This window comes from Prionailurus viverrinus, chromosome A1 (assembly GCF_022837055.1).
Source record: "Prionailurus viverrinus isolate Anna chromosome A1, UM_Priviv_1.0, whole genome shotgun sequence".
Lineage (NCBI taxonomy): Eukaryota > Metazoa > Chordata > Mammalia > Carnivora > Felidae > Prionailurus > Prionailurus viverrinus.
Window position 1 is genome coordinate 76,947,978 of NC_062561.1, and position 20,625 is coordinate 76,968,602.

Sequence of the window (20,625 nt, forward strand, 5' to 3'; positions counted from 1 at the left end):
GAGAAATTACATGTGTAATTAAATGTCTGTTCCCAAAGAAAATTCCAGACCCAGGTAATGAACTCTACCAAAGGCTTAAGGAAATAATTTTACTTTTATAGAAAATGTTCCAGGAAATTGAAGAGGGAATTAATACTTCCCAAATAATTATTTGAATCTAGAATTACCACAATAACAAAAAGATAAAGGCATTGCAAGATAACAATGGACCAATATACCTCATGAGCATAGATGACTAAATTCTAAACAAAATTTTAATCCAAGATGTTTAAAACAATACTGTATCTTGACTATGTTTGAATTCTAAGGTAGTCCCTAAGAGTCCCATCCCCAGGTATAATGCCCTGTATAATCTTCTATCCTGAAGTCTGGGTAAGATCTGTGGATAGGATAGGATGGTAGTTTGTTAAATAGGGAAGTGTGCACCACTGGAATGTAGCCATTTAACTCCCAGCTATTAAGAAAAATGGGCGTATTCATCCTTTTTTTTTTTCAACGTTTATTTATTTTTGGGACAGAGAGAGACAGAGCATGAATGGGGGAGGGGCAGAGAGAGAGGGAGACACAGAATCGGAAACAGGCTCCAGGCTCTGAGCCATCAGCCCAGAGCCCGACGCGGGGCTCGAACTCACGGACTGCGAGATCGTGACCTGGCTGAAGTCAGATGCTTAACCGACTGCGCCACCCAGGCGCCCCATCCATTTAACAAATGTACGCTATGTTCTGGTGTAATAGTGAAAAACTGGGAGCAATCCTAATGTCCTTCAGCAGGAGAATGGATAGACAACTTGTGGTATGTCCATACTAATGCTATATGACACGTTAATAAAAATACTCAATATGGATGAACCCGAAAAACATTATGCTAAATGAAAGAAGCCAGTCACGGGAGACCACATGTTGTACGATTCCGTTTGTATGAAATGCCGAGGACAGGCAAATCCATAGAGACAGAAATAAGATTTGTAGTTGCCAAATGGGTGGGGCAGGGGAGTGGACAGTGACTGATAATGAGGGAGTGGTTTCTTTTTGGAGGTGATCAAAATGGTCTAAAGTGAAATTGTGGTGTTAATCGTCATATTCGCAAGTGTGCGAAAACCACTAAACCTTATCCGTTACAACCCACACGCTATCCCTCTCACCGTTTGATCTCGAAGATGTTAATATCGCTTCCACAAATTTTCATTGAAATCTACAAAACTGTTCGGAAGCCTCGTTTACATTATTCCTTATTTGTACTTTTTGGTAGCCACCCATTAAGCAAGATGGATAGTATAGGTCCTACTGTACAGACGCAAAGAAATAATGCATTACGGTTTCCAGATCTACCAGCACCCGAGTCTGGAATAGCACCATCTGGAAATTTAAACTGATATCCTTCAACCTATGCAGGGTCATAGGTAACTCCATCCACACTCAAATGTGTAGATTCCCATGCGTCCCACTATTGCTTCAATGCCGTACTGACTTGAGATGGACTTTTCCACAAACTGACCCAACCAGCTGATGGACGAGAAATTCTTCCTATACTGACTCCTGCTGACAGGTATAAAATAATCAAACGTCAACTGAGGCTGGGAGCACAGGGAGGTCATCCAAAGGTTCATTTAAGTATATTTTAATTGATTAACTAATGAGACAAGCTTAATATCATCTGCTCTATCAATTAAATGTCCCCTTTCCCCCTTTCCTGGACTGCACTATGGAACCAAAAAGCTGAAACCTTAAATCCAGATGGGTGGTCTGCAGACGGGACCAGCTGTGCCGAGAACATGACAGGACGAAAAGAAACAAAGTCCAAGGTAAGATAAGCTTGGGATGGCAAAAGTTACAGAATTAGGTCAATAAAATGTCAGCATTTCAGTACAGAAAAAGTACAAATTAGGAGCTTAGAAGTAACCTCACTTGATTAAATTAGAAGGACCACACACAGCAAGTAAAAAATAAACCCAGATCTAATTATTGTTCTTTCAAATTATTTGGAGAATCATTATAATTGGAAACAAAAATTCCACGCTGACGGAGGTGACATGATTCCTCAGGAGCTGCCGCCTGAACACAAAACCACAGAGTTAAACAGAGCTTCCATTTGTCATCACCCTCAAAGACCAGTAGAGAGGTAGAAACTCAGGACTTGAGAGAATTTAAAAACAAAGCAAGAGAGAAGGGAGTAATGGAGCCGGTCACTTTACCTGGAGTGAATAGAGAATAACAAGCAGGCTGTTTGCCCCAAAGCTACGTGCAGATTAGCCATCCACAAACACTCTGACTTTTCTACCTATTTTATCCTTAATGTAGGCACCTGGTATGAAACTGTGACGTTTTCCGGGTTTAAAGTAGGAGAGAAAGCATTCCGACTGTCTCTAAATACCTGGATTATGCCTAGTTCCGAATCAGCTCCCGTTGCTTTCTTTACACAAGAAATCTATTTACGTAGAGGGAAGAAGAAAGAAGAAGTTTAGAACTTCCTTCTCGGATATAAACAAAAAGAAAATCCTTCTCCCTGGCTTATGGAGCCAAGGGGGACAATACACGGATTGTCCCGTTTGGAAAAAAAAAAAAGTGACTACTGTTCCCGAACTTGAGAAAAGCTACAAGAGCACGCTCCCATGGATTCACTGTTGTCTGCACGTGAACCTTGACCAAGGGCTTGCTCTGGCCCTGGTGGCCAGTTTCAAGGAAAAACGTATTTAGAACGACACGATCTATGTTCTAATGAAGGCACCACCGAGCCCAAAGCTAATATGTTTGTAAATGTTGCAATTATTTCCCAGACACACGCTCCCACTCTAAACGATGCCACTAATTCAGCTGCCACACGTGACATGCAGTTGAAGACCACTGTCAAACAGTATGTCAGCATCCCTTAGAAATAAAAGATCTTACTAGAAGAAACCGAGCAAGTGACTCCTTCACGTGGGCATATGAGGGTCAGACTGGCAAGCCATCCTATCCCTTCTGCAGACACTTCCGATTTCCTGGTCTTGCCCTGGTCCTTCCGTCCCCAGGTCATACTCCCTATAACCCCACCCCGCCCTTGTCCCCGTTTCTCAGGTTATTCCACAGTGGCCCAGAGCGAGGTCTGCCGCAGGACAGATGGCAACGAGAGAAGCCCTTCCCCTCCTCCTCCCCAGACCCTCCCCGGGTCTCATCCATGTCTACCTCAGCCTACAAATTCCTTAGGAAATAGAGGGTCAAGAATCGTGAAAGGCCTGAGCTTTTACCCTGCTTTTAAACTGTCAAGTTAGTCTGTGACAGTCTCATGGATACTAGGAAAAGACACAGGATTCCTGGGTCAGAGAAGGACAGCCTGGTATTTATAGCAAGTGCTGTATGTAGCCAGAGGACCACCGTTGATGCTGGTTCCCCAAGCCCAGCACCCACAGGACGTGTCAGAGCGGCCAGGTGAACATTACCTGGAATCCTGTGCTCCTCATAGGGCATTACAGACAGATAGCAATAACTCCGTATACAATTTGATTTCTTGTTTTCGGTTTTCTAAGCAGTTGATTTCTCGACACGTTATTATTTCGGTCCTGTAGAATTCCGAAGGTTGAAAATTATGCTGGTAGGACTAAATAAAGAAAAATAAAGGGGCTAAACGGCCGACAGGTGACTTTGCAAGGATATACAGGCAGTGTTCCCAAGACCGTGTCTTTCTGAGGAAGGAATCCTCATATTGTCAAATTCAACCTGGAACAGGTTGCTCCCTCCGCTTTGCTACCTCTCCAGTCATGGGAAGGACAGAGGCAGCCACCCAGGGGTTATTGGTCTGAACATCTCGGAGGCAAGCAATTTACTTGAAAATAATGTTGAAGAGGAGTCTTTGGCAAAGGACTGAACTCACGGAATGAGAACATTTTTGAAATTATTACAGACTGCCTTGATACTCAGAGCGGGCAGTCTTGAATGATGGATGGGAGATAATCCAAGGGGGAGAGCTAGCTCTGAGCCACAATTGGCAAAAGGGCTCAGAAAGCCCTGAGGAGGGCAGGCGGGCTCAGCCACATTGGCCCCAGCGGCACTCAGCCGACTACATGGTTATGCTTGAGGACGTAGGTCCCAAAGTGTGCAGAGTTTCAATTCCGTGGGAGGGGTTCACCATCTACTCATCTTTTCGTTGTTTTCCTGGAGTCCCAAGTTATACAAAACTTTTACATGTTAAAAATAGCCGCTTGGAACAAATGTACCACACCTAACAAAATCACACCTAATTCTCTTGAAGAAGGTCAACTTAGCAAAGGCCTTTCCTCTCGGAACATGCCACGCTTCATGTCTGCACCGAGCGAGAGAATACGTTTATTTAGCACAGTCACAACCTAAATATTTCCTTGGGGAGAGAAGTCTTAGGGTGGAGAATTTTTTTTAATGTTTATTTTGAGAGAGAGGGACGGAGAGAGAGAATCCCAAGCAGGCTCCATTCTGTCAGCACAGAGCCCCACACAGGGCTCGATCCCAAGCACCATGAGATCATGACCTGAGCCGAAATCAAGGAAGAGTCGGACGCTCCACCGACTGAGCCAGCCGGGAGCCCCAAGAGCTGAGTATTTTTGTAAATATGCCAATAGATCCTGACTTTGTCTGCTTCTAAAGAAACTTTGGTGAGTCCGGAACCGTAGCTATTAATAGAGCAGGTATGGAGGTCCTGGAGCAGGGAACAGAGCAGCGCCTCATGCGGAGGACCCGCCACCGAAGAAAATACATGAAAAATGTACAATTTAGCTGTAAGTCATCCCCCTCATGAAACAAACAAGCAACAAAAACAAAACTAACAACAACAACAAAAAAACCACCAAAAAAGCCAGTTCTCTTTGTTGCTTTTCTCGTCTTGTATAAACGTAGACCTGACTCTAATGCCCCCACCATCTGAGCCCCTGAGCCCCCCAGCAGGAAAACCCATCCCTTTTCCTCCCAGATTCCGCTCAGGGATTTGCCAAGGTCCCAGAGTCCTGTGTGCAACCAAAGAGCTGGAGACCAATTTCGAAAAGGGTCGTCAACCCACTCTTGTTATCACCAAGTTACCAAGAGTCTCACGCCTTTGGCCCTTCAGATCTGGAAGCTCAGCCATCTGTGCCATGGCAGAGGCACTGAAGTCCTCAGAGGACCTGGGAGACCATCCAGAGGCTGGCCTGCCAGACGCATGGACCCCTTATTCTATATGACGCCCCGTCCCCCTGACACTGTACCTCAGAGACTCATACAGCTTCTCATCTGAGGGAACATCTCCCCACTGTTGGTCCTCAAAAGCATTTCTCCAGAATGTTCTCACTGTGATCAAGTTAAGCTGTTGGGGGGGGGAGGGAGAAGGAGGGAGAGAGGGAGAAGGAGGGAGATAGGGAGAAGGAGGGAGAGAGGCAGGTGGAGGTATTTAAGCAGTGTCTGCTTCGAGGTCTGTAAAACATTCAAGACAAGAACAGAACCCAAGCCCTCAAAAGGAGCCCCATTACCTTATGGGCTTGGGGGGAGACAGGCATGTGGCAGGTGTGCCACAGGGAGAAAAATAAAGGACAGACAGATCTGTTTCTCAATTACTCCCCCCATCAGCTCCTGCTCTGCTGCAATTGACCTTGAATAAGGCATTGATCGAGTCTGGGGCATCATTTCCCTACTTATTATAAGTAGAAATCAGAATTCTTGCCCCCCCTTGGGATAAAATCTCTTTTGTGTATCTATTTACTGTGGCTTTCTTGTTTCCAATGTATTACTCAAATATATATATATATATATATATATATATATATCAAATATAAAAATATACATGTAAACGACAGCATTAAGAAAGGAGTCGCATGCTGTATGCAGAAACAGGTAAGAACTCCTGGCTCTTACCTTCGTGGCCGAGTTGATTAATCACTGGACACTTACTATAGGCTGGACACTGGGCTACCTATGTGCACTTCCTGATCAGGACAGCCATGGTCCTTGTCCTCAAGGGCACTTTTAAGTCCTGTGTCACCCAACATAATCCACCTCCAGCATGCCCGTGACGAGGGAAGAGTTAGTCAATTACACTATGAATCTGTAGAGAGATGGTTTCATAGCTCAATAGGAACCACAGAAATGAGAAACAAAGTGGAGGTTAAGAGTTGTAAATACGTGAGAAGCAAGTTCTGGTCCCCCATAAATGGTAGACGACTTCTGTGTTACCGGAAATCTACAATGAGGGAGAAAAAAAATTCAAAAACGCAACGCAAAGTAGATGAAGAAATATGAAGGCGGTTGTCTGGGGCACCCGGGTGGCTCAGTTGGTTGAGCGTCTGACTCCGGCTCAGGCCGTGATCTCCCGGTTCATGAGCTCGAGCCCGCACCGGGCTCACTGCTGTCAGCACGGAGCCCGCTTCTGATCCTCTGCGCACCCCCCTGCCCCTTCCCTGCCTGCACGCTCTCAAAAATAAAACGTTGCAGAAAAAGAAGTACTATGGTGGTTCTCCTCACAAGAAATTCTGTAATTGTGTATGGTCACGGAGGTTAACTAAGCTCATTGTGATCATTTCATGATGGCTGCAAATAGCAGATCATCTTGTACCCCTGAAACCAAGAGGTCAATTACACCTCGCAAACAAATTAAGGTGAAAGTTCACAAATCCTGTGAAGCTTGAGGGCGAGGACGTAACACATTAAGCTGACATTCTCTCAACTTCAAACTCTGCTCATAATCTTCTGAGAAGCTAAAGCCCAGGACAGATTCTAATACAGGGTGCGGTGAGAGATTCAAACACTTCAAAACTGGTCAGTGGTAACGGACTCCTGAAAGCAATTAAAAGGAGACGCAGGGGTTAAAGATGGAAGGGGAAAGGGAGGATGGTCTGGAAGCAAAGAGGGTCATTTTTTTTTTTTAAGGTGGTCTTGCCTGGGGAGAGAGGGGAGATGTCAACATGGGGAGGAAGGAACAGAAAGACTGAGAGTCGGACCGTTACTGCCCTGGGAGTTCGCATCCCATGGTCCAAAAGCTTCAACCGCGAGCACGACAGAAGGTAGGACGAAGAACCAGCAATGATTTTAACTCATGCAAGCGGAGGGATGACATTAAGGGGACTTGTCCTACAGAGGGGAAGGGGAAGAAAACTTAAAGTGTAAGGAAGTTCATAAATTAAAATGGGATAAATCATTTGTTAGTTCAAATAGAATTTTTTGCTTAGACTGTAAGTTTCCATGTGTCCTGGCCATAAAACAAAGTTAGGACCTTTAAGGAGATTAAGACAAGGTTACGTGAAACACAGCTGATTTTTAATAACATTTTATAATTTTAGATGGAATACCTCCAAGATCTTCTAAAAATTTTGTTTGGAAAGGATAAGAACACATGAAAAAGCAAAGGTCACTACCAAGAAGAAAAAGGATATAAATAACCCAAATTCGTCTAAAATTTTTTTAGGAAGTGTTCATCATTCTACAGTATTTTAGGATATATTTAAATAATTATTTACATATAGTGGATATTCTGATTCTAATATATTTCAGTTCTTAAATATCTGATTACTACCGATCCAAGAATAAAGCAGAACCTCTAAAATATATATAGTTTCTATTTCTCTAATGGCAGGGGCTTTCCTAACTACTCTGCTTTTCAGGCAACAATTTAAGAGATTTAACGATGTTAAACATTAGGAACCTGTCACTTATTATGATTAGTTACCATCACTGATAAGAAACTCATAGGCTCATAAAGTAGCGGCCAAACTAGTATATGTTCCATCACGAGAAATTTGGACTCCGTGGAAACACGGAATCTCCTTGAAGGAACAGGACCAAAATACACAATATGCCAAGCATTTTCCGCAAATACAACATCAGCAATCGCTGTGCTTTTTTGAGCACTTTATGAATATTCAGCAGAAAAAAAAAAATTCTAGGGACTCTGGTGGGTATGTTTCCAGGGTGAGAGAACTATCAGAAGAATAGTTCTCAGCTCCATTTTAAATTCTTCATTCAGAGAAGAATTTGCGTGAGTTTAATACCTATTTTGAGTAACTTATGTTACCGTTTAAAATAACTTTTCCTTCCAGGCAAGAATAAAAAACAGCCCTGGGGATCCACGGGTGTTGAAAGAAAGGGATCTAATGGCCAATCGATAGGGTAGGGACTACCGAACAGTGAGCATGTGAATTTCTGAAACGGCCTCCGTGTATGGAGTATTTTGTAAGATTATTCACGCACACATGTTAAGGATGATAAATGTACGGTCCAGCTTTCATTTCTTAAGCAGTCATGTTACTGACTCGAAACTTTTAAAGAGCCATGTTTAGAATTACCAGGATTTAAACTGGATCAAAGTTGAATGTGTCTGAACATTTTAAACATACTTCAACTGATTTAAATAATCGCTTTCCCCTATAAAATGAGCCTGAGTATTAAAAATGTGCCTTGAAGCTTCTATGGGCCCAAATACTGATTTAATCTAATGGACTGGAGTTCCATTAAAAAAAAAAAAAATCTTGATTACTCTTCTTCCATTTGTGCCTTTAAACACAGAGAAGTTTGTGGGGCTGCTGAGGTCCATCCTGAGGCACATTCTATAGATAAACAGAAGACTTTGTTCACTGGATCTTTTCATTCAGAGCCTTTCATGAGCTGTGAATTCCTTCTAAAAGCACCTATCAGCATGAATAAACTGATAAAAGCAAATGTGTGAAATGCCTTTCACTTAACTAACAGGCATGACTCCAAATTCTAGAACTCCCACTGCTTTCTCTGAAACCCTAACCCATGATGATGGGTAACATGAATTCATGGAAAGTCCTTCACTAATGTTACAAGATCTTTGGCTATTGTGAAGTGATAGCTAATGGAAAGCTTTGTCAGGCATAATCCAATTCCTGTACAGTCTTTGGGATTATCTCTCGTGACTACGGTATTTCATTTTGTACAGAGAGTCAGATTAATAAATCGGCTCAGCCTTCCCAGAACATTCATTTCATTCATTCATTCATTCAGTGGCTGCCACCCTGGGACATAAGGAGGTGATAAGTTATGCCCTTTGCCTTCAAAGTCCAGTAAAGAAACCAGGCCCAGAGCCAGATTTATCTTTTAAAAAGGAGGATGGGGGGCGGGGAATGTAGGAAGAGCCTATAGAACTGTAGGGAGATGTGGGCAAATCACACCAGTGCCATTTCTCAATTGATGGGCCAAGATGACAAAAATATTAGTAAAGACACAGGAACTTATAAAAGTCTAACTGGAATGAACTCCCAACCCCCCACCCCCCCACCAATGTCGCACAGAGAGCACACATTTTTCTCAAGCATACGTGGAATGTTTAAGTCCCACACATTCCTTCCTAGGTCAAAATTTTCAAAGGTTTTAGATCACAAAGAAAAACGAGGTAATAGCAACACAAACAGTTACTATTGGAAATCTAAGACACTTCTAAATTGATAAAAAACAATGGAAATGAAAAAAAGTGTTTGTAACCAACAATCAAAACCCGTTTAAACACTTGCAAGTTTCAGCAAGAGTATTTCAAAGAACATTAGACTTCAAATTACTACAACAGAAATGATAGGATAGCTTCACTAAACAAGTTAGAAACCGTATAACAGAATCGATCCAAACATTTTAAGAAAATGAGATAATGCAGAATAAGAAATATGCAATACAGAATTGACAAAACCAAAAATAGGTTCTTCAAGCAAATAAGACAGACAATCTTCTGGTGAGAATGGTAACTATCAACAAAGAAGGCAGAAACATTCCATTCTATGAATGAAAAGGGAGATACACTCCGAGAAAGGATTGAGAGAACATTATGAGCCAATCTAGATTTTTCTAATAATTTGTCTACTTTTCCAATTTATTGATATAATTTTCAAAACAGATTCAAGGAGAAATAAAAAGCCCAAAGAGTTCTAATTTATTTAAAAAAAAAAAAAAAGACTTTTAGAAGTAGTTAAGAAACCTTCCACAAGAGCAACACTTGGACCAAATAGTTTCATAGGATTTTTCCATGCGATTCCACTTTTATATACAAACTCATCAGAAAATAGAGAAAAATCGCTCTTCAATTTGTACCCTGAGGCTTGTATAATATTGATCCCAAAGCAGACAGAGGGCATGGCAGGAGATCAGAACAATCTCACTTAGCAACTTGGAGACAAAATTCCTAAATGATGTATTAGCAAAACCAAATGGAGTCTTGAAATCTCTCTCTTACACACACCCACACCTCCCCCCCCCCCCCCACCAAGCTCGTTTTATATCGGGAAAGGAGAGAAATTTGAATAGTGAGAATTTGTAGGTATAATTCACCACATTAAAAGATCACAGTGCCACATAGCCATCTCAATAGATGCAGAAAATGTATTCGATTACCTCCACTCAGGATACAAAAATGCCACCCAGAGAGATGAGATTCCTTAACATTACAAAGGTACCTATGAAAAACCTAGAGCAAATTTAATTCCTAATGAGAAACATTCTGAAGCATTCTCTTTAGAAATCGATCTGCAGTAAAAATTAAGACTTCTGGGGGCCCCTGGGTGGCTCAATCCATTTAAGTGTCTGACTTTGGCTCAGGTCATGATCTCACAGTTGGTGAGTTTGAGCCCCCCATCGGGCTCTGTGCTGACAGCTCAGAGCCTGGAGCCTGCTTCGGATTCTGTGTCTCCCTCTCGCTCTCTGCCCCTCCCTTGTTCACACTCTGTCTCTCTCTCAAAACTAACAAACATTTAAAAAATTAATACTTCCGTACGTTAAGTTTTGGAGTATATGGGCCAAAGGAAATACCAGCACACTGTTGACGGAAGGAGAATTGAGTCCAACCGCCTTGGGATAGGATTTGACAATAACTTGACATTTACTGAATCTACCACCCAGCAAGCTCTCAGGTGTATGCAGAACCTAGAGAAACTCTTGAACATGTGTAGAAGTAGACAGGTACAGGAGTCTTTTTCTTTGCTATCAAAAACAACCATAGAGAGAAAACAATCCAGATGATTTTCGGCAACACAACGGATAAACGGGAGTATGTTCACAGAGTAAGAAGTATCACATAACAAAGTCGTTTACCATCATTTTTCTCCCCCTGGAAGTTCTAGCCCTGACCTGTAGGGACGGAGCCACCAAAGATGCTTCGTAGGAAGCCCTGATCCTTGCTAATCAAAGCGTGGGCCAAGAGTAGCAGCATAGGATCAGCTGGGAACTTCATAAAAATGCAAACCTCTGGCCCCATCTCGAACTTACCGGGTCATAGTCTGTATTTTAACAAGACTTGCATGCACATTAGAATTTGACAAGGATTGTCCTTCAGTAGTATTCACTGTTCAGCAGAGCATCAGCTAGTTAGACCCTCTATTGCATCCAAGTATTGTTTTTGGCCATTCTAGCATTTTTCATTCCAACGTGCATGAATGTGAGGCACACTCTCCTACTTCCTTACTGCCAGAAATACACACACCCAAAGAGCACACAGACTCGCGTTAATTTGCACACTCATGTGCACACTTGCACAAGTTACGGGACCCTGTGTGACCAAATGGAAGTTTTTCATGCTTTTCCTAATGTGAGTTTTACAGTGTTCATAGAATTACGCACATAATCGTTTTATTCTCATCTTGTGCTTTAACGTATCCCTGCGATGATTAGCGATCACGGCTCCTTGTAGCGATACAAAATAGGTTTTAATACGAAGTTTCTGTGTCATATCACATTTCAAGAAATTGGAGAGCTTAGACCACCTGAACTCTGGTTACCTTTCACACTTTCGCTTGGAACAGAGCACAGTTCCTTCCTATCGGTTAGGCTACACCTGGTCATTGAGTTGATTTCAGGAGGACTAGTTTGGACGTTAATCCAGGCACATTTTGAAAAGGGCCAGTAATATTCCTCTTATAAATTCTACTACACTACATAATGCCTTTTTTTCCCCATCCTGAAATAAGTTTCATGATTTACTACATACACACACACATATAAACCTTAATATATATATATACATACACACACACACACACACACACACACACACACACACTCTTAAAAACCTGTGAAATGGGGCGCCTGGGTGGCGCAGTCGGTTAAGCGTCCGACTTCAGCCAGGTCACGATCTCGCGGTCCGGGAGTTCGAGCCCCGCGTCGGGCTCTGGGCTGATAGCTCAGAGCCTGGAGCCTGTTTCCGATTCTGTGTCTCCCTCTCTCTCTGCCTCTCCTCCATTCATGCTCTGTCTCTCTCTGTCCCAAAAATAAATAAACGTTGAAAAAAAAATTAAAAAAAAAAAAAACCTGTGAAATGTTTACATTCTACATAGGAACATGGTGGCCACAGCAGTTACAAATCCCAGTTGATACAGGTGTCTTAGACTCGGACCCCATGAATGCCGCTGCTGTGCCTAAGACAGATGGCAAAAAGCTCCAGATAGTTTTGGACCCAAAAATACAAACACACCTCAACTTACAGGAGACACCCATTCCTAGAAAATCCACTATTCGTATTAAAGCTTCATCCAAAATGAAATGTGGGGCCGCCTGGGTGGCTCAGTGGGTTGAACATCTGACTCGGTCTCAGCTCAGGTCTTAATCTCAGGGTTGTGAGTTTGAGCCCCACATTAGGCTCCACGACCAGCACGGAAAAGCAAACAAATAAGACATGAAAGATTTAATTCTGTTTTAAAAAATAAGTAGTAAATAAGATGTAAAACCGTTCACTTCTAGGCTTGGATAATTTTAAGTTTCTGTTTTTCCTTAACCTGGAAGAGTACCCCAGTAAGACATTAGAAATCTACAAAACCCTGGGTAATTTTTTGTTCTATAATAGAGATCTGACCTTTGCAAGATGTCTAATATCTTTGGCCTCTATTCAATGATCTCGGTCCCCAGTTCACTGTGACAAAAATTGTCCCCACAAATTTGCCCAGAAGAGAAATCCTCCAGGAGGCGGTAATGCCCCATTGAGACGGCAGTTTTAAACTGGCTTCCTGGGGAAGTCACCCACATTGACCCCCCGCACTGCTTTTGAGATTAGCCAACTCTCTCTGTGCCCGGAATGTCATAAATGGATATTTACCCTTCATCACTTCTGTATTTCCTCTTCTCCAAACACAATGGTTCCTACCAATGTGTTTGGTTCCTACTGGCTAGCAAGGGCCAATTATTAAATACAGAAATCTTGCAAGCCAATTGAAATCATGCTAGTAGTTTAAATCAACCACGATGGGAATATTTATACAACAGAAATTGGCAAATGCTACAAATCAGGGCTCATTTTGTGGGGAAAGGGACCAGTTGGTAAATATTTAACAGATTTTATATGAAGGACCTTTGGCAGCATCCCCTTCTTCAGTTTTACAGATTCAAGTTCCCTTCCTTGTAGCACTTTTTTTTTCTCTTTTGACTGGTAATGTTGAATGGAATTACTCCTGTACAACCCACATTATTTTTCCAGTAAATTATGTAGAGCCCTACTTGGCCTCTGTGATCAAAACACTTGCCCTTAATGTCAAGGTCCAAAAATTACCTGTTGTTCACTTTTTTTTAATGCACTCTTTAAAATCTACTGGTAACAACAACAAAAAACGTCCACAGGGCTCTAGTCTCGTTGCGGGGTGGGGGTGGGGGGGGGAGCCTTTTTAAATCTGTAAGTAGTGATGAGGCATTTTTGGTAAAGGTAGAACTCGTACAAATGTTGGGGAAGGTGGATAGAATGGGGAAGCTGGAATGATTTCTCCTTCAAGCTGGGCCCTACATGCTGGGTTCGAGCCCCCTGTGGTTGGTGGAGAGAGGTCGCCTGCCAATGGAGCTGCTCAGACAGAGGATGGGACTTTGAACCCACAGAGCTAACAGGACAGAGGCTGTAAGTTTGGCTCGGAGGCTTGGAGACTACTTGAGATCACGCCCAGAAATCCACATTCTGAGAAAGCTAGGACACATCTGCCCCCTACCTGGAACACTGGAATTGCCTTGGTTGGGGGCGGGGAGGGTGCGGGCAGCGAGGCCCTTCCCGAAGGTGGGGAAAGCAGTAAAATAGGCAAGTGAGAACAGGAGAAGCGGAAGGAAGGAAGGAAGGAACGTGGCTGCGTCCTGGGACTGAATCGGCAGGTCTGTTGGCATCTCCTTGATGAGACTTCTCGGGGCTTCTTGAAATAACCATAGGTCACTTTAAATTTTTTTTTAAGTTTATTTATTTATTTATTTAGAGACAGAAAGAGCAGGAGCAGGGGAGGGGCAGAGAGACAGGGAGGGAGGGAGAGAATCCCAAGCAGGCTCTGAGCTGTCATCCCAGAGCCCGACGTGGGGCTCGAATCCACCAACCGAGAGATCATGACCTGAGCCGACCTGAAGAGTTGGATGCTTAACCGACCGCGCCACCCAGGCCCCAGGCACTCCCAGAAGTTACTTTAAAAAGCAGAAACGCTAAGCGGGATGGAAGCTGCTAATTCGGCAAACATCTGGGCTGCCCTTCAAGGAGGAACACCCCTTGCGGGCACTACCGGTAAGCAGCCGTGACACTGAAAGTTACTATTAGACCAGAGATTCCCTAACTCGAATAGATATAACGGTCTCTTGGGGAACTTCATGAAGATGCAGATCCCCGAGGGGCACCTGGGCGGCTCGACCACTTAAATGTCCGACTCGTGGTTTCAGCTCAGGTCATGATCTTGTGATTTGTGGGACTGAGCCCCACGTGGGGCTCTGCACTGACAGCGGGGATCCTGCTTGGGATTCTCTCTCTGCCCCTCTCTTGCTCAGATTCACGCTCGTCCCTCTCTCCCTCCCTCCCTCCCCTCTCTCTCTCACACACATACATAATAAATAAACCTAAAAAAAAAAAAAAAAAAGATTCAGGTTCCCAAGCCCAACCCCAAGATCACCAGGCTTTGGACTGGAGGTGGGGCAGTGTGCAAAGCCGAAGTTTTAATGGTCACTCCTCTAACGCAGATTGCTCCAAACATACCGGGGTAACCCTTTGCTTTTCTTTCCGAGCAGAGCAGAGCAAACAAGTTGCTTCTATTTAATGAAGAAATTCACCTTCACATGATCTAGTCAGCGTTGTACCTTAATTCCTATACTTCCCAATTGCTCTTCTCAAAGAATCCGTAATCTTCCTGAAGAATATCCTTTAAGATGACATATTTAAAACCTTTAAAAATCTAATTTAATCAAAGGGAAATATCACACCATAGGAGGGACTAGCGTCTGTTCAATCAACAAAATGTTACAAATTACTTCCATTCGTAATCAGTAAACCAACAAATCCATTATAGCCAGATTAGCTCATAAGGAATATAATGAGCTAAATTCTTCACTATTTTGAAGGGCGTATTAATTCAGATAGACTAGAATGTGACAACGATGATCTAAGCATGAGTTCCCTCTCTGCATTCCTCGGTCTTACACCCAAAACCCACAAACCTCACCTTCAAATTCTGTCTACAGGACAGTGACCTACTCTAATGAAAATGTCCCAAAATGCGATTTCTTTTTCATCTAGAACCGAACGATAATTTGTGCGGTCATTCATTCCCCCACTGCATAGATCCTTTCTGGCAAGATTTCAAAAACAATAATGGCAAATGTAGACGAGTGAAGCACAGACATTACTGAACTTGCAGCACAGAACAAAATATATCAACGTCCAAAGTTTGTTCGTCTCACAAAAAACAAGACAAAAAAAAAAAAAAAAGGACAAAGATTCCTCAATACCAAATATGAAGTCCCGATTCTCAATTCTGCTTTTTAATTCCCCAAATCTAGTTATTTCCAAGAAAAGCAGATTTCCCCACCACCACCCTGCTTCATTTAAGGCAGATAATTTTTTTTTTAATTTTTTAATGTTTTTTTTTGAAGGAGAGAGAGAGAGAGAGCATCATAGGAGTGAGGGTTATGTGGGTTTGGGGAGAGAAGGGCAAAAAAATTATATAATTAACACAGTGTTCAACTAACGGCCCATAGGACGTTCAACCATAGGATGCCGTGGACGTGTCAGTCTAGAAAACTGTAAGAGGCATCCTTTTTATGCCTTAAGAGGTCATTGGTCCTGAAGACGACTAGCACTGGGTTACTCAATGACCGACTTGGCAAATGTGAGCATTTAATACTGCACTTCTAATACGAGAATGGTTTTTATGAAGTTACAATGCACACAGTCACATGATACCACGTTAGGCAAAGTCTCTTTCTAAACCAAAAAGAAAGCAGCACTTCCAGACAATGCATTTAATTCATGTGTCCCTCAAAGGAGGATGCATGCAGGTACAAATTACGCCAGTATTAACGATTTTCTTCCCTTGCAAATATAAATAGTACATTTAAGCTGGTTTTTTTTAATTGATATTTTCATATAATATTTTTCCTCTTTACCATATCCCTTTAGCCCGGGGAAAATTTTATGGAGAAAAAACAAAGAGAAAAATTAAATTAAGAGGGATGACAGCCTGCCAGGTTTCATATTAACAAAAACAGTGAAGCATTTTCCTAGCAAAGTCCAGTAGATGCATTTGGTATTTACCTCATTCCAGGAAAAGGAACAGCATTTTCTCAGAGGCATGTTATAATAGCAATGTGCGCAAAATTAACTTGACCATAGCACAAGATCTCTCCAGACCGAACGGGTGCCTGTTTTGCTAAAAATTCTTATAGGTGATGGTCTTCCAGTTTCCCTAGTTTAAGTTTTTCTTTTTCTTGATGTAAAACAAAACTTTCAAATAAACCCTCCACAGTTCCAGCGCCCTGGGAATATGTGAAGTGGGAGGACAGTGGTCCCTGCTTCCTAGGAGCTCACTGTCCAGCGGAAGGAAACAGATGCACACGCAATTGGAGAGGACAGAGAAACGACAGAGGGGCTTCTGTAGAAACAGACGTTTTCCTGGAAATATTTCTGTCTTATGGCATCAGAAACCTCTGCGTCTGAATGCATCATAAAAGGGAGAGGTGGGTTTCACCAGATGATGGTACATGAACAGAACTTCCTAGCCAAAGGAAACACGAGGAGGAAAGGCACACACGTGCCAGCACAATGGGCTGAGTTGGATAAATTAGGATGTAAGGGTGTAAATGATGAGGAAAGAGATCTTAGAATTCGTGACAGCAACAGTAGGTCATAGAGATCCCCAAAACCACATTTAGAAGTTGGAAATTTATCCTGTAGGTTACGAAAAGGCATGGCTTATGGAAGAGTTTTATGGAGAAAATGGAATGGATAGGGAGGATTCCCTGGCACGAAGGGCTGAACTAAGAGTCAGGGGGAGGTGCAGGGAGGGAAAAGACAGAGTGGGATGGTCAGGGATGTCCTAAGACTCAAGGACAGGCAGAGCTCACAGTGACATCAGGCTGCCTGTTGAAAGTGATCACTGATAGAAATTAAAGGAAGGAAGGAACTTCGATATTTGGGGTTTCAACCTGTCCCTAGGTCCAAATAACTATAGCAAATAAATCTTTTCCTCTTATTAGTGTCAAGATGACTGCATCAAATCAATATGGACATATATGAGTCGGGGGGAAGAAGTCTTTCCTAAAAGGAGTGAAAGTGAGGGAGGGTTCATCAAAGCTGATGAGGCCAAACAGGAAGTGTGGTAATAGAAAGAGGAAGGAGATTTGTAATGTCTCTTGCAGGTGTCGTTCAACTTAGTGATCAACAGGGGGGAGCCAAAAATGAGGAGTCAAAGGTGACTCTGAGGGTCCCAGCTTGGTGACCGGGTACAAAGCTATATCCACAGGTGCCCATAGCTAGACAGAACCCAATTCTAACTCTTCAGCTTAACAGAAGAGAAGTCACATATAGATGGCATCAACACACATATTAGCACCCCTTCAAAAATAATACTTTTCCCTAAAGAGTCCAGTCCCATAACTTATATGACTTCCTCCCACCTAAAGCCCACATGTCTTCCATTGCCCTTTGTGTGGAGACCCAAATCCTTGAAGTGGTCCACGCGATATTAATGGCCTCACCCTCATTTCTTTAGCCTCGCCATCCTGCCCCTTCCTCTCTCAACTCCAGCATCGTTGATCTTTCATCGTTTTTCACTTTGCTGATTCCTCTGCCATGAACTCACCAGCACCATCTACTGCAAACATTGAGCCCACTCCCCCACGAACATGAACTCATCCATTTTTCTCCTCCCCCAATCACTTTCTTAGAAAACCCTTCCTTGACTGCCCTGCTAGGTTCCTTGGAAATACGTTTTCACAGAACCACCTAACTCTCCTCGGAAGCAACTTTTAAAGTTTGTGGCTACACATTCAACAGTGATGTTATGTCGCATCAGGCTACACCTCGGGAGAACAGAGCTGCATCTGTTTCGCTGTCCACTTCATCCGCCAGCATCTAACACGGGAGCCTCCCTGAAACTCTTGAGTAAACAGAGAATCCGTGAAAAAAACTGAGGGTCTCCTAGTTGACATGAGCCGAGCCTTGCCATTTGGGGGAAAGCGTTCCCCAGCTCAACTTCCCTCCACCATATTAGACCAAGAAAGCAGCACCGGCTCCTTCCTGGCCTGACTGGGGCTTGGCTGTGTTACAAGAGACACTTTGGGAGCTGTCACTGGTTGCCGTCTCTGCTGTCCAGAAGGAAGAGTGCCAGCTTCAGGTTGCCAGCTCTGATTAAATTCTTTTTATTCTGGATTTCCCTCTGATAGAGAAAGGGGGAAGGGGGTTTGCCGGTTCATTCTCGTACTGTGGGAAGTGAAAATAAATACAGTTTTAATTTATTAGAGACCGCATCTACCAACTAGCACTCAGAACTCAAGAGACATTGTCTCATTAAAACAGAACAACGCAGTTTCAGGAGAATCCATCACTCTTTCCGACTTCATTTGGCTCCTACCGTGACCACACAGGTTTTCAAAACTCCAGTGTTCTGGTTTCCAAAACCCACTTGGAAACTCCATCCGAGTCCTCCCCCTGCCAGAGGTTCCAATGCTCAGTTTGAGAATTAAGGCATGAAACACATGGAAATACAATGTTCCAATCCATCTAATTAATGCATTAAGTCCCTCATTTGCATAGTACAAATTTCCCTTTATGCTTTCAGTTGCTTGGCAATTGCCTGCCTCAAGAAAATATATTAGCAGTTAAAACGCAGCTTAACAATAAGAGAAACAAAGACATCAGCCCTAGTTCCAAGAGCATATTTCAGAAGGGAAAGGGAAAATCCATCATGTAAAAGGATTTCAAATCCTAAAGTGGCTGAACCATTCAATTTTGAGGAATAATTTAACCGTAGTAAGTAAAGTAACATATCACCCTGGCAGGCAGAACGGGTGTCAATTAAAAGTCTGTAGAGCAGATGCTACCCGCAAACCTTGTAGTGTCTCCCCAAACGTATCTTTGCTATAACAGGGCACAGAGAGATTGAAAGCACCCCCCCCCCCCACTTTATAAGAGGACAAACAGATCAGATTCCAGAATTGCATGAGCCTGACGGTGGTGCTCACATTAGAACCAAAGGGCTCCCCCAAAGAAGGAAGGTTTTAAACCAAACTTACAACACCCCGAACCAACAAAGCACCATAAACCGTACTGAATCATTGGAAACAGGCAGAGGGAGCTTCAACTTTGATCCTGAATTAATCCCAGCTTGTGTAAAAATGCCATGTGCTCCACAGGCTTCTGGGGAGGGGCGGGGCTGGGAGAGGTCTGCGCATGCTCTCCCCGGACGCAGACATTTGTGTGAGCGCATGGATGCCCACGCCTGTAATTCTCCGTCCTCCTGAATGTGTGCAAGAGAGCTCCCCAGAGGTCAAGGCAGAAGGAGCAGCATGACCCTTCTCTATTTCAAATGTTAAAGAACAATAAATGTGAATTCGAGTTGAGATACATAAGAGACATATTCCACCGCCCACAATAAAGTACTATCCATCTCAGGGAATACCCAAAAGAACGTTTCAAAACGTGAGTTCGAGCACGTTGGACGGTTGAAAGGCCACCTCAACGAATATCTCAACGTTCTCACGTGTATCATCAAGACGTAAAAATACGTTAATGTTACTTCTTTCACCGCAATTTTAGAATACCTAGCGCTAAAGAAACAAGTTAGGGAGGGAGCCAAACCATAAGAGACCCTTAAAAACTGAGACTAAACTGAGGGCGGATGGGGAGCGGGAGGGAGGGGAGGGTGGGTGATAGGCATTGAGGAGGGCACCTGTGGGGAGGAGCATTGGGTGTTGTGTGGAAACCAATCTGACAATAAATTTCATATTTTAAAAAAATGGAATACCTAGTACTGTACTTTTTAGTAGTACGTTAAAATATAACGAAGACTTTATCAAGTTACTATTGCTACTTAAACTTTGGGAAGTAGGAACTTATCTTTTTTCAGAGGAGTACATCGGGCTTCAAACTGGAGTCATCACCTGTCCAAGATAGGAAAAGAGAAAGTTGAAGACACGTGACAAAATCAGATTTGGGGATTCCAAATCCCATGAGAAATGGAAGTTAAGAGGACCCACAACAAGAAAAATATACTAACCAACCAAGCCAAAACAGACAAAATTTTAAAAAAGAAAAAGGAATCAAACTGCAGGAATATTAGTCGTTGGTTTCCAACCAGCTACCCTAGTTTGAAAGCATCAGGTTTGGAGCCACGTATTTGGATGGCACCTAATAAATTCTCTTCAACAGAGGAACGTGCAGTTGGAACCCAAGATGGCTCATGCGTTGGGATGGCCATAGGGGACAGCTCCCCGCTGCTCAGG